The sequence below is a fragment of the Primulina huaijiensis genome, chromosome 9 (assembly GCF_012295235.1).
Source record: "Primulina huaijiensis isolate GDHJ02 chromosome 9, ASM1229523v2, whole genome shotgun sequence".
NCBI lineage: Eukaryota > Viridiplantae > Streptophyta > Magnoliopsida > Lamiales > Gesneriaceae > Primulina > Primulina huaijiensis.
Genome location: NC_133314.1, coordinates 12,549,464 through 12,564,761, shown reverse-complemented (window position 1 = coordinate 12,564,761; position 15,298 = coordinate 12,549,464).

Sequence of the window (15,298 nt, the reverse complement as noted above, 5' to 3'; positions counted from 1 at the left end):
ATATATCGTAAATAACAAGTAATAATAATAAAATCGCATGCGAAGGAAAATATCATGTCCTGACTAATTGTAATGCGTGCATCACTGAACTGAAATCGTATCATGAATAATTAATATTACGTGCATGACTGAACTGAACTGAACTGAAAGTAGTAAGTGAAATGTTTGCCCCGTAGAGCCCTGTAATGAAATAGCTATTAATAATTTTCTGGAGAGATTATGGTCTACGCAAGTGGCCCCTGAACTGACCGGTAAATGACGATCGGGACCGGTAACTGACGACCGGGTGAAATACTAATCGTCTGATCAGACTAATGCCACAGTGTACTGGGTGGTACAAAACTGAACTTACCGGTAACTGACGATCGGGTGAAGTAATAATCCCATGATAGTAAAGTGTCCACAAGCAATATCGCATAAATCTCAAAATGAATATTTTGCACGTAATATAATTAAAGAACATCATTAAATATCCTATAAAAATTTTACTGATTGGGTTGGATCGCTCCCAGGCTCGCTGCGACTAAAATCTAACATGAAAAAATTGCAAATGATTTATCATGACCAAGCTTTGTAATTGACTCCAAAAATGAGACATTTACGCCCAACTAACTTAGTATCTAATCATGTCTCCGTGCCAACCCGAACCAACAGCAAACCATCATTTAGTCATGATTAAAATACACCTAAAATGATGAAATAATGCTCCTAAAATTTCAGTACTTCGAAATTTGTGGAATGGAGGCCAAAACATGAAACGCTCTTTCGAGAGTCATTTTGGAAAATTGCACCGTAAATTCTCGTACGACCTCTAAACTTAACCGAATCTCAAACGGCCAAAAATATGACCTTCTTAACTCAATGAGGTACTGTCCAGTCCAAGGCCATAGGCTAAAAGCCAACCAAGAACTCAAACGGCACCTCTGAACCGTGCCCCAAGCTGCTGTCCAAGTACAGCAACAGCGCTTGTGCTTGCATCGTTTTGTTTGCAAGGCTATTGGCCATTGGGGCTTGAACCACCGACCAGAGCCTTTTCTCAACTTCCTAAGGTATGGCTTGAACCATGGCTAAGGGCCCTAGGCCAGCCACGATCCAAGCAACACCAGAAACATCACCACGCCTCCAACCGAGAACCAAACTGTACGCGTGGGGCGTTTTGCTTGTTCTTGTTGTCATGTGCCATTCCAGTGGCCATTTGATTGACCATGGCATGATCTAGACATCATGAGGTGTTGTAGAACCATGGCTAAGGGCTAAAAAGCCAACCAAGATCCATACAAGCCTCGAAAATTCGAAACTACTCACACACACTCAAAGATGAAATCGAAGGGGTTGTTCTTATTTTATTTGAAAACCGATGCAACCATGGACCAAGCCTTGAAAGGCCGACTTGGTCACGTCTTAGACATAACAAGGAAATGTTCTAACCATGTCTATTGCCCCTAGGGCAGCCAAGATCAGAAACATCACCATTGACAGCAAAACTGAAAAATCGAAAATCAATGTGACACTAGTGGAGGAGTTGCTGTCATTTCTCAATTCCAGCGTGCATGGGGCTTGAACTAATGGACCAACATGGTCTTGACACACCCTAGTACGTGCTAGGTGCAGCCTTGGGAGCCTAGGGTTGAGCCAACCACCCGTACTCACAAAAACAAGCAAACCGTGAGGTATAAGAGAAGCCACAAAAATCTGCACTCATGTTTTCGAAAATGGTTGACAATATTTCGGTTTTTTCTTCTAAATCATGCACATGAAATGTTTTAAAATATTAATATGACTTGATTGAAGAGTGAACGAAATAACATATACATGTCTTGGTTTGTTTTGAAAGAAAAACAAACGAAACGACTACGCGGCGCGGAGGAGACGGAGTGCTCTTCACTTTCTTGTTTCTACTCGATTTTCTCTCTTGTTCTCACGATTTTTTCTGCAGGAATTCTCTGAAATTTTCTGAAGTTTTCGAGAATAAGGAGAGGGGAAATGGTTTGGAGAAATGAATGGAAGTTGCAAGATAGATGGGAGATTAAATGGTAAAATGAATCTTGCTTTCTTTGAGTTTGCTTGGAGATAGAAAGGATATGATATCAAGGGATTTTGAGGGATATTGGCGAGGTAGGTTTGCCGATTTTTTTTGCTATATAAACCAAGGTAGGAATATTTCTTAATTACTAATTTATTGGTGAATAAAAGTGTGAGATTATCATACCAAGGAAAATTAAGGGAAGGCATCAAGAAGGTGAGTTGTCAAATAAGATCACATCTCCAAAATGGGGGGGGGGGGGGGGGGGGGCAATTCATGCTTATTAAAAGGGAGGAAATATTTTTTAATTAATTATTTGTTGGTGATTTAAAAGTGGGGGAAATATCTACCTACAAAAAGATTAAGGGAAGATAATAAGGAAATGAATTGTCAACAAAATTTAAATCTAGAAAAAGTGATGGCCAATTTATCTAGTAAATAGATGGGGTAGGAAAATTGCTTAATTATTAATTATTGTTGGATTAAAACTGTGGGAATTAATTATGCCATGAAAGGATTTAGGAAAGATATCAAAATGGTGAGTTGACAAGTTTAAATCCTACAAAAATGAAATGGCCGAAAATTAATGATAATGGTAGGGAAAATATTTCTTAAATCTTGTATTTTAAATCTTTAGTGTTTTATCTACAAATTAAATATTTTAGTTAATTAATAAATTAACTTAGGATAAACATTATTTTGCATGCATGGCTAAATATTTAAATCTTAAAGGTAATTTACTATCATGTTAAATTATAATTTCTTAATTAAACTAAGTCTAGATTAACTTATCTCAATTGGTCACATATTTTAATTTAGACTTTTTAATTAATTATTGAACCCAAAGGAATTTATTTACTACTTATCTCTAATTAATTAATTAAATTCTTAAATTCTCTTTCACATTAAGTTAACTTATTATTTATCTTAAATAAATTCTGGGAATGTTTTCTCAATATTAAATTTTATCTCAAAACTCCAACTCCTGTCCGGCCTCACTTATTTAACTGAAGAGATAGTAATTAAACTACTGCATAAAATAATTAAATTTAAAGAAAAGAATTTAAATCCTCATGCATAAAAAATCATTTTAATTTAAATACTAGGAATTTTGCATGGCTTATACGTAGGCTAATTTACGGGTTCTATATATGTATTGCTTGTTATCATGGTTAAGGTTTGCTAAGTCAATAGACTCACTAGGTGTGATCGATGCAGGTGAGTATGATGTTGATGTTAATGGAGGACTTGATGGTTGATATAGCTGGACTGAAGGTGCACACAACCAAAGGACCAGTGCTAGTTTTTCCGCACTTATGTTTTTGACTTATGCTAATGATATAAGTTACTTTTAAGATTTTAATGCTTATGATGCTTTAGAGAGGTTTTGAGAGGATGTTAGAGTTAAGTCTATTTTTGAAAAATGTTAAAGTTAGGTTTGATTGACGATTTACGATTTTATGTTTCGAATTACATTCCTTTGGATTTTCAAATAATAGTTGGTTGGGTTATTTTAAATAGTGCAAAAGTATTTTAAAATATATTTTTATATATGTGTATGGGTTCGGCCTAATAGATGGATAATAAAAGAAAAAAAAATTCTAGTACTTTTTAAGAAAAACGAGTAGTGGACGTTTCAGTTGGTATCAGAGCAACGTTCCTGCAAAGGGTTGTGCCACCGCCAGTTCTGGAAAGCTCAGTCGTCAAGCCTCAAGTCTGTAAATTTAAATTTTTTAAATGTTTTTAATGTTATCAAATGCATGTTTACATGGTTTATACGTTTAAGCTATATGTCTAAACAATTTTTGAGGTTAAATGACATTTATGTTTAAGTTTGCATGATAAATGATTTTTATGATTAAACATGCATCGTTGCATGATTTTTTTAGGTAAAATATTAGAGGCTTTAGAATTTTATGCATATTACGATATGAAATAAGAAATTATATGGTTTCCATGTATGCTGGCTTTGTGGTGGAATTAGACATGTTTAAGATTATGAATGCTTTTGGGACATGTAGATTATCTAAGAAAATACGACGATTTGTGGTTACTAGTTGAGTTAATTTTTGAGAATTCATATAAGGAATAATGATTCGAAGACTGCCTTAATTTATTATCTTAGGTCATTAAGGAAATCAAAGTTTTAACTAACTCTACATCCTCTATCAGTTATAAATCTTAAACTACCTTAAGTTATTTTATCTACCTATAAATTACTTTAATTGATTGTCTTAGGTAATCATGATCGTATAATTTAATTTCCCAAATTATATTCCTATTGCCAATCCCAGTTTCGATCCATAGTCATCCTATAGTATCAATGATTATAAAACATATTAATGACTAGTACTTACTAAAATCTAATTCCTGTATGCGCTAAACATATTGTCCTTAACACCTATAATACAATTGTAATTCTCTATAATACACCATGATACCCAAAAATTATTAATTTGACGAATCTTACTTTCTCATCGAAATCATTAATACAAATATTTCTCGTTCCTTCTAGGACATCCTCATACTTACATATCTGTCTAATTTCCTCAATCGCAATTGCTTATGTAACCCTTAATTTGTAATTTGCTTGCTGACTACATTCCAATAGACCTTTTTTATTTTTCAGAAAGTAGCAACATAATTCCCAAAGTTCTCGGCTTATTCAATAAGCCTATATTATCTCATTCCAGCCCCTCAACCTATCGAATTAAATGCAAAATGGCTCCCTTAACTTTCGAAAATTTCTAAAATGACCACATAATTTTCCTAAAATTGCAATCAAGACCCAAAATTCTCGAATTCTCAAATTTAGCGCATTTTAGCCCTCCAAGTTTTCGGATTCATACAACTAAGCCCTTATATTTTAGAAAAACCACCCTCAATATTTTCGAAAACTTGCAATTAAGTCCCACAAATTATTATAATCTGGTCCCTAAGTTCATGATTCCTAAAAAATTCAACCCACAACATCTCTTCGAAATTCTCTTCTAACACAATGTAGAATTCAAAACAAGCAGTCTTAAATCACCAAGTCCAATTCGCCTCGACTTAATCTTAGGTAGTGCAAAATTCAATATACAGAAAAACTAAATTCTCCTCACGTCTCTGAAGCATAATTGTACACACCGTCCAAACCACGAAAACAACATGTATTTTAAAATAAAATGCATCTAACATGTATCTTTGACAGTCATAAAAGCAAGTACATCTAAACAATTAAATAAATAATAAGATAATAAAAATTTAAAGCAATAAAACTAACAATCATTGTGGCGTGACTTATCGAGCTCCTCGGAAACAGCAGCATGCATAACCCTTTTCAACAACCACCGCTCTGATACCTACTGAAACGACTCTACTTCAAAATTAATTTTAATTTACACTAGTTTTTTTTCTAGACCATGCATAATTAATTTATCATAAATAAAGTATAAATAAACTAGCATAAATAATCAGCAATGAATTCCATAATATCCAAAACCATTCACGCGGAATAAGTAAACAAAGTAATAAAAGTTTAAAATTCAACTCAATAAATTCTAGCATCTTAATAGTCTATAAATAAAAGCGATAATCCATAAAATCATCAAAAGTCTTTATCATATGTGGAATTTTTTTAGGTCCTCGGGTATGCACTGCGCCCCCCGGATGACCGATAGTCCGCACCTCACGTCTCAACATCATCATCACCTGCAACCATTCAAACTTAGTGAATCTAATGACTCAGCATGCTCAAACCTCATATAGAAAGTACGTAAATATACAATCAAATGCTTAAAAATTACTTTTACTAAAATTAGATTTTTCACGCAAACATAAAATCTTCAAAACATGCAACTTTTGAAATCATGCTTAAATATGAACATTTTCCAATTAAAATCATCATTTTTAGGTGAAGTCCGATCCTCGAAAGTGACAACATTTATTCGATTGATCAATCTATAAACCATAGTACTTGGTCATCGGGTTCAACGTACACTTCTTCAACAGATCCATTATCATTGAGATTCCTGCCCCCGTTTTCGACGGTTTACAACTTTTTCATTGCAAGTTCACCGCTCCCGTTTACAACGAATCCCTTACTACTTTTTCGTCACAATCAATTCACATTCCTCAAAATTATTTTCCTTTACTTTATCATTTCATAAAACATTCATAACTTTCCATATTCTCTAAAAATTCCCAAAAAGATGCATTATATCATTCATATTCATCGAAATTGCTAAAAATAGTATATACGTGCAAAATACATTCAAACTTATAAAAATAGCATATATCATGCATATACTTTAAAATTTCTAAAAATAACATTTAACATGAATTGGAATTGTTTTAGGAAGTTGCAAATCCCTCTTGACCTTTCTCGTACGGATCGCACAAGATTCAACGCTATACGTACCCGGACGACCTTAGACTTTGACTCAAGGAGACGACTCCATTTCAAAACTATAAAAACACCCAAAAATATCCAGTAGCTTGCTGGAAATTCAATCTTAGGACTTAAGTTTCAAAAACGACTCGATTCGCTTACCGGATGACTCGTTTACTACCGTTTTCGCGTTTTTGGTTAAACAAATGACCAAACTACCCTTCTGAGTCGAACCAACCCGAGACCAGACCTTTATTAACATCCTAAGACTCGATATAATTTTTTGGAAGTCCCCAAGCCAAAGCCAAAACAAAAAACATGGATTTAAAATTTAACCTAGGCTCAATTTGCCCATTTTTTGACACGTTCGGTCAATTTACGACCCCGAACAGACCATGTCTCAAAACGACTCCAAAACAAGCCCTAGACCCCTTCCTTAGACACTAAATAAGACCATGGTCAGGCCCTTTTGGACATAGACCAGATGATCAAGGCTCCAAACCCCCCACAACTGCAGCCCGCCGAATGGCTCTTCACGTGCAGCCGAGGAACAAACGCTCCAACGGCTGTGGCTTCCCTTGACTCGACTTTCAGCTCACCATTGACTCTCACCAGGACTCTAAGGCACGTCCCTAGCCCCTGGACCAGCCCTTGAACCAACCCCTCAACCCTAGGAATCCCCACGCACCAAAACAGCTGCCCATGTGCATGTTTGTGGTGTTTCGGCTACAGAGCTCACCCAAACCCTCTTAGCCCTAACCGAACCCATCATGACCCTTCCTAGGGCTCTAAACCTTTTCTCAAGACCATGGCTAGGACCCCATGCAGCCCCCATGACCGATGGAGCCCCAAACCACACGATTTCCACCTCTCGGCCTTATTCGATTGCATGCAAGGACATCAGCCCCATGCGGCTCCTTATATGACAGTTTTCCTTTCCAAAATTTACCCTTAACGGCTAGATCCTCACTTGCATCTGATTGTTTGCTTCCCTCCTTCAACAATTCCTCAAAACATTAAGAATCCTTGTAAAACATGATATGCAAATGCAATAAACTTTGAAACCGACATCCTCATAAAATTTTCACACAAAATCAGTATTCATGCAATAATATGGATTGAATGTTTCATGAAAAAGGGTTTGAAAACTTGCCTTGATCCTTTATTCTTACGACATACGAGAGACGGCGCGACGAGAGACGAGCGGGACACGAAAACTCCCTTCCTTCCTCTAGGGTTCGGCCACCTAGATTCCTAGTGTGTGTGTGTGTGTGCTGAATGTGTGTGAGTGGAGTGAATGATATGGTGTAGGGTGGGTAGGTGATAGGATCGATTAACGTAGCAAGAGTGTTTAGAAGGGGGGGTTGAATAAACACTCTCAATTAAAACTGATCTTTTGGAGTTTTGAGTTCAGTTTGGTGAGAAACTGATTCTAGGAATCTTGCTGGTCAATGACAATCAGTTCAACTGAAGTAGTTGCGGAAATTAACTGACTGAAAGATAGAATACAAAACTGAAATAAAATACACAATGATTGTTTCTGGATGTTCGGAGATTTCAATTACTCCTACTTGACCCCTTCTATCTCAAGGATAGGATTTCCACTAAAAGACTTTGATCGAATACAAGATTTGTACTGACCCACTTCAGTTTGGACTTATGACTGCCAAAAGCTGAAACTCTTAGTATTACAAAATGTTCTCAGTGCGTAACTGATTTTAGCACTATCGAATTTAACGATTATTTCAAGGTGTTAGTGAGCTCAAATTGTAGCCTTGACTGCTACGAATAAATCAAGTAAGAGTGAGCTAAGATTTTGACAGAGTAACAACAAGCTTTGAATAGAGTGATCTGTGTCTTCTCCTTTTTTTTCAGCTGTTCTTCTGTCATATTTATAAGCTTCCCTTCCAACGGTAACTTGAGATATGTTTGAATCTTTGTATCCGTTGATTGCCACTTCATCATTCCTTGGGCATTGTTTGCTTCATTTATTATAACGCGGCGACTTAATTGCTTTAGCCGAAATGCGTTGTTCTAAGCTGTATTGATTGAAGTACGGCGTTTCATATTTAGTTGCAATCTGCTATGTGTCTTTGTCGGTTGAATGTTCTTTCCCGAGACATGTTTAGTTGAAGGAAGCATACGGCTGAATATATCAACTGATCGGTTTCCAACTGATCAGTTTAGATCTGCTGATTTCAGTTGTTAAGTCCAGTTTGCTTAATATAAGTGCGCGTATCAGTTGGTTGATCAGTTTGTCAAACTCCAGAATTTATAGTTTGGTTCGTTTCCAACGACAACTGATCAGTTTTCTTTATTAGATCTGCTGATTTCAGTTGTTAAGTCTAGTTGCTGAATATAATTGCGCGTATCAGTTGGTTGATCAGTTTGTAAAACTCCAGAATTTAGAGTTTGGTTCATATTTTGTCAAACGCCGGAATTTCGTTTTCCAACAATTTCCCCCTTTATGGTGTTTGACAAAACTAAATAAATAATAACTGATCATCTGAAAACATTGTAGATAAAATAAGAGATTGATCTTGATCATCTGAAAGCTGAATAATAATCCACACAAATACAAGATAGACTTGTAGAGATTTTTCTTCAACGAGAAGATTTCTTCTGTTGTTCTAGAATCTCTTTGATTTCTTCCCCCCTTTTTGTCAAACAACTCCATCTTCAAGGATAATCTTCGAACATCTGTTGATAGAAAGTTGACAGAGTTGGATACGTTTTCAACAGCAGAGGTTAGAGCGAGTTGAAGTACATCTATCTTTCTTGATACAAGTGTCTCCACAGCATCAACTCTTTTGCTGATAGAGTCTTGAGTCACTGAGAGACTCTTAACCAATCCTCTGTTCTTCTGAATATCATCCACTGTTCGAGAGAGAGATATTAAAGCATCTTGAATTGTCGTCAGTTTCTGATAGTTGAATTTTTCAGAATGTTCCAGTTTCAGAGAATGCTCTAATTGAGTATGCTGGATCTTGTATACATGATTAATCATTTCATTCATTTTCTGCTGAATTTCCTTAATATCTTCCAGAACTTTATCAAAATCTGTAGAAAAATGAGGCGGAGACTAACAAGACGTTCCTGGTTCCATTGAGACTTGATCAAAGACCACCATGGTCTTATCAGATATCATCGTTTCATAAACAGTCTGTGCTGGAACATCTGTTTCAGTAACTGCCACTTGGACTGTAGGAGGTGAAGATTGATGATGATCAGCAAAGATACTTTCCTGCTGAATAGGAGAGACTGCAGGATCTTTAGTTGATTGATCATGAGCTGATGCATCTTCTTGAAAATCAGCTGAGACTTTAACTGGCTCATCAGCCTCCATATTTTCAGCAATCTGTTGATTTGGTGATGGGCTAGCCACCACTGTTTGATCCTCCATTTCATAACCAACAGACTGAACTGGTACTTCTGTTGAGATAGAAACCTCTTGAGCGATTTGATCAGTTGAGTGATCAACTTCTTCATAAATGGGTTCACTCATAAGAGATTCTTTCGCCAATGCTTGAATAATTTCATCAATGTTGGCAAAAGTCAGCTCAGCTTCAGAGTACATCTGATGTTCCACAGCAGATGATTGTGGCACATCTTGAACAAGGTTTTCAGCAACTGGTTGTGGAGATGGCTCTTTCTGCTGGGAGGAGAGTATATCTTCTTTTGCTTTTGAACGAGAGGATTTTTCAGGGAGAACCAATTCCTGATCATGTTCCCAAAATGTGATTTCCATTTGTAGGCCACTAAGATCTGTGTCCAGTTGGGTGAACACAGCTCTATCATAACAGGCAGTTGGACCTACGGGATTGTAATTGGATTTCAGCTCTTCAACCATTTTAGTCAGCTTTTTGACTCGAATCTGATCAAAGAAATATTTTGCCTCTCCAATGCCTGGGCAATCGTAGCAGATTTGACGATTTTCAACACAATCTCTTCAATTTTAATAAACTTTTTCAGTTGAGATTTGCGCTTCAGCTCTTTGGCAAAAATCTCAGTTCTAAACTTCTTCCAACTATCAAAAGATTTCAGTTTCGATGTGGCAAATGCATTGACCTGTTCCCAAACTAGGTCAATGTGAGTTTGGATAGCATTAGATGGTCTTGGCACTTCAACTAGCTTGCCTTTTCCTTTTTCAGTTGTGAGAATGTGAGGAATATCCAAACCAGAATGAGTGGTGTCCACTGGTTCCCTCAATATAACGCCTTTAGATCTGGCCCGAGGCAAAATGGTAGGGCGATTTACATGAGTCAAGGGAGCTCTTAGTTTAGCAGGTGCCTCTTCTTCAGCAAATGAATCATCAGGTGGAATAATCTGCAAAGGTATAGCCTGAATAGGCTGTTGAGTAGCTGATTGAGTCAAGCTCTCAGTTGGAATGAATTTCACCGCTGTTATTGGTTTAGTTCTTTGCGTCCCCGGTCTCTTGACAAGCTTAGGAAAAGGAGTTTTCTCCGAATCTGATTCTCTGATAATCATTTTTCGTTTTGCAGTCTTCAGTTGGGCCAAAGTTTTGTCCTTCTTGACTGGTGTTGGAGCAGGTGGTTGCGTTCCAGCCTCCTATTTGGTTTTTGGTGGCAAGATGTTCTTGGCAGGGAAGACCTTGAACTTTGATGATTTTCCAGCATTGTCAGCTACCAATCCCTTTAGTTTCAGAAGATAACTGATTGGAATGGCAAAGCCTCTTGATTGTTTGGTTGATTGAAGCATATTCTTTAGAATATTGAAGATAATGTGCCTCCAGTTAGCTTTCTTCTCTCCCATGATGATGGTCATCGCTTGGAATTTCTCAAGAGTAAGGGCAGCATAAGAGCCTGCTTTAGCCAATATGCCCTTCGCCACAATGTCGGCTAATAACTGAACCTCATGCTTCAGTTCCTTCTTAGGATTGGAAACTTTAATTTTCAGCCCATCAGCAGACAGCAAGGATTGCATTTCTTCAATGTCAGATGTTTTGACTTCAGAGAAGCTGACGTACCCATCAGTTGGCAACGAGAAAATTTCTCCGAAGATCTCTTCAGATATGATCAACAGCTGACTATTGACAGTTACAAAGATACTTCTATCAGTAGTGACAAACCCCTTCAGATAGAATTTATTTACTTCCTTGGGGTATATCTCCTGCGAAGATTGTCCCAAAAACATCCTGAGACCAGCAGATTCAATCTTCAGAAAAACATTCTTAACATCAGCTTCTTGAACTGATAAAACTGAGTCAAAATCAATGGCCATAGCATTCAACATGTGAGCTGGGACTTGATTCGCCATTTCGAAAGATAAAATGATCTGAAATTCGTAAAAGATAAGCTTTGGAATTAGTATGCTCTTAGGAACTGATTGTATGCGTAAGAAAGAAAACTGAATTGAAGCGGGCATAGTACATTTGTTCGTGACTGTTCAAATTCGGGACACGTGTCAGTCCAAAGAAAATTTGAATAAAAATATGTGTACGTGTGCTGTAAGCGTGTGTGCAAAAAGTAAGCGGTTTAAAATAGGCCACGTTATGAAACTGCAGTCACGTTAGTTGATTTGGAATATAATAAGTTTTTTTAATTTGTTAACTTATATGAGAAGATTTGTAAAATATCCAGCTGAACAATCAGTTAGGAAACTGATTCATTTCAGTTGAGAATTCACAAACAATTGTCCTCTCAGTTAATATCTTCAAAAACTGATATTCCACCTTAATCGGTGCATAAAATAATTAGAGTGACGATATAAAATAAATTTAAGGGTCAGAAAGATTATCGTTTGCTGAAACGTTGACAGCCCTTCAGCTTCCATGAATTTCGGCTATAAATAGAAGTAACACGGTTAGTTTCAGTCATATTGGTGAAAATATTCAAGACAAAAAGAATGGCAGATACGAGTAGCTCGAGTGCTTCGCCGTTTGCTCTGGAGGCCAGGAAGGCTGTTATAGAAGATGAGGTCTTCTATAAGAGTCTTCACTACTGGGAAAAGTTACAGAAGCTTGAGTTCCTGTACAATACTGGGGAGGCTACCACTCCTGAACTGGTGGCAGAGATGAAAAAGTTGCGGGAGCACTTGAACATAGGTTTGTGGGTGGACTTCTTTAAGGATAGTCATCTCTATCAGCTAATTCTTCGAAAGGAACTGAAAATCCTTAAGAGCATAGCTGTTTCTCAGAGCTTTGACAAGACATCTACCTGACCTTTATCCGCTTGGTTGAAAATGTGGATAATTGTTGTAGAGGAAAAATATGATGATGTAATCCGTGCAAACGTTCATGGTTGAATGAAGTATTTGTATGAGCTTAACTTTGTTTTTCTCTTTCCTGCAAATGATAAACTTCATTAGTTGTTATATATATGAATTGCGAACTTTAAACAGATGAACTGATGAAAGACTAACTTATATCAGTTGACTATGAACTGAAATCAGTTAAGCATTAAGTAATAAATGACAAAGTGATATCAGTTGATAATGAACAACTGATAAATAAGAAGCCTGGGTAAATGAGAAAAACGCTTCGGTTGACTCGAGACTCTTTAGCTTCTTCAACATTTAATGTCATCTGTCTATAAAAAAGACGATAGAGATAAAATGTGAGATAATAACAGTTCAATATGTCGGATTCAAGTAATTCTGATGCATGCAGCAGTACGCATATTCAAGTTACCAAACAATTAAGTCCTTATTTAGAAGAGTTGAAGAAAACGATGGAGGAATATGTCTTGAAGAAAGTGATGTCAACATGGTTCAAAATTAATGATTTGCAGAGGATAAGTAATAGTGGTGCTGCTCCTTCTCGTGCTCCTTCTCCTGTGATCCTCCTGATTCTTGGAGTAGACGAGGATGTCGTCTATGAATACTATCACGAACTGATCGAGGTACGGCTGAAATACGCGATTCATGAGATCCATGAAGATCGCTGGCGCATTCGTCAAACCGAACGGCATCACAAGGAACTCGTAGTGGCCATAACGAGTCCTGAAAGCTGTCTTCGAAACATCAGCATCTCTCACTCTCAACTGGTGATAACCGGAACGCAGATCTATCTTAGAGAAAATCGAAGCTCCCTGCAACTGGTCAAACAGATCCTCAATCCTCGGAAGTGGGTATTTATTCTTCACTGTAACCCTGTTCAACTCCCGATAGTCAATACAAAGCCTCATCGAGCCATCCTTCTTCTTAACAAACAAGACTGGCGCGCCCCAAGGTGAGAAACTAGGGCGAATGAACTCCTTGTCAAGAAGTTCCTGAATCTGCTTCTTAAGCTCTGCCATCTCTGTCGGGGCTAGTCGATACGGCGCTTTTGAGATCGGAGCCGTACCTGGCATAAGCTCGATGGAAAACTCCACCTCTCTCTCAGGTGGAACACCAGAGACGTCCTCAGGGAAAACGTCTACGAAGTCTCTAACAATCGGAACATCTGAGGCTGACTGACTGGGTGCCTCGGGGACAGATATAAAAGTTGCTAAAAATGCCCGACACCCTCTATGCATGAGCTTTCTAGCCTGAACATATGGAATAATGCGCGGTAAAGGAAAGTACCTGTCCGGCTCAAATAAGAACTGAGTCATCCCAGGCGGTCGGACTAGAATGGATCTCCGCTGAAAGTCGATCAAAACTCTGTTCCGCGATAGCCAGTCCATCCCCAGAATGATGTCAAACTCTGGCATCGGCAATAAGATGAGATCCGCATAAACAAGATTTCCATGCAGCTCAAGGTCTATGTCTCGGATCACGCTGGTGGCGGTTATCTCCTCTCCCGAAGGCAATGACACCGAATAGGCTACATCTAGCCCGATGGTCTTAACTTTGAGAAAGTTTGCAAAGACCTCTGAAATAAATGAGTGGGTAGCCCCTGAATCTATCAGGGCTTTGGTAGCTGAGCCAGCTATGAAAATTCTCCCTGAAAGTTCGGAACACTAAGCTGAACCCAAATAATCACAAGAGCTAAGCTTATAGACATGCAAAGGTCACAGTTCTTCTAACTAAATCCCGAAAATAATACTGAGTAGAGCATGCAATCCTATCGCAATTCTAAGTTCAAAATCTTAATCCCGATTCCCAAAACATTGGAATGCAAATGTAACTTAAAGCTGTAAGGTACCTGTCATCAGCATGGTGTCAGGGTTCGTCTCCGCAGCATGGAGAGCAAAAACTCTGCCTTGGGTAGGCAGATTCTTCCGGGGGCACTGCCGTAGCATGTGGTCCGTGCTGCCACACTTAAAACATTTCCCTGAGCCAAACATGCATGCTCCCGGATGACGGCGTGAGCACTTGGGACAGACTGGGTGCTCAAAGGTCCTCGGGACGACACGTCCCTGCTGCTGCTGCTGCTGCTGCTCCTGCTGAGGTCCTCCTCTGTTCCTGGGCGGGCCGTGATACGGCCTCTTATGCTGATGCTGGAGCTGCTGAGGAGGAGGACGGCGGTGTGGTATCTGAACTGGTCGCTTTCCCAAGTGATCCCTCTCTATATCTCGCTGGTCCTGCTCTGCGGCCAGAGCTCTGGAGACGGCGACCTCGTAAGTAGTAGGGTCAGACACCCTAACATCACGGCGCAAGATCGGCCGTAAACCCACCAAGAAATGCATCAACATGGCTTTAGCATCGTTCGCGATCAAGGGCACAAAGTGACAACCCCTCTCGAACTTACGGATGAACTCCGTAACCGTCAGATCCCCCTGTCTAAGGCTCATAAACTCCGTGGTCAATCGGGTGCGCACCTCATCCGTAAAATACTTGGAGTAGAATACCTCCGTGAAACGTGTCCATGACAGGGTAGCCAAGTTAAGGGCTACTGAAGCTCCTTCCCACCATAAGCGGGCATCTCCTCCGAACAGATAAGAGGCACAACGAACTCGATCTGCATCTCCAAGCTCCATGAACTCGAAAATAACCTCGAGGGACTTGATCCAGCCCTCGGC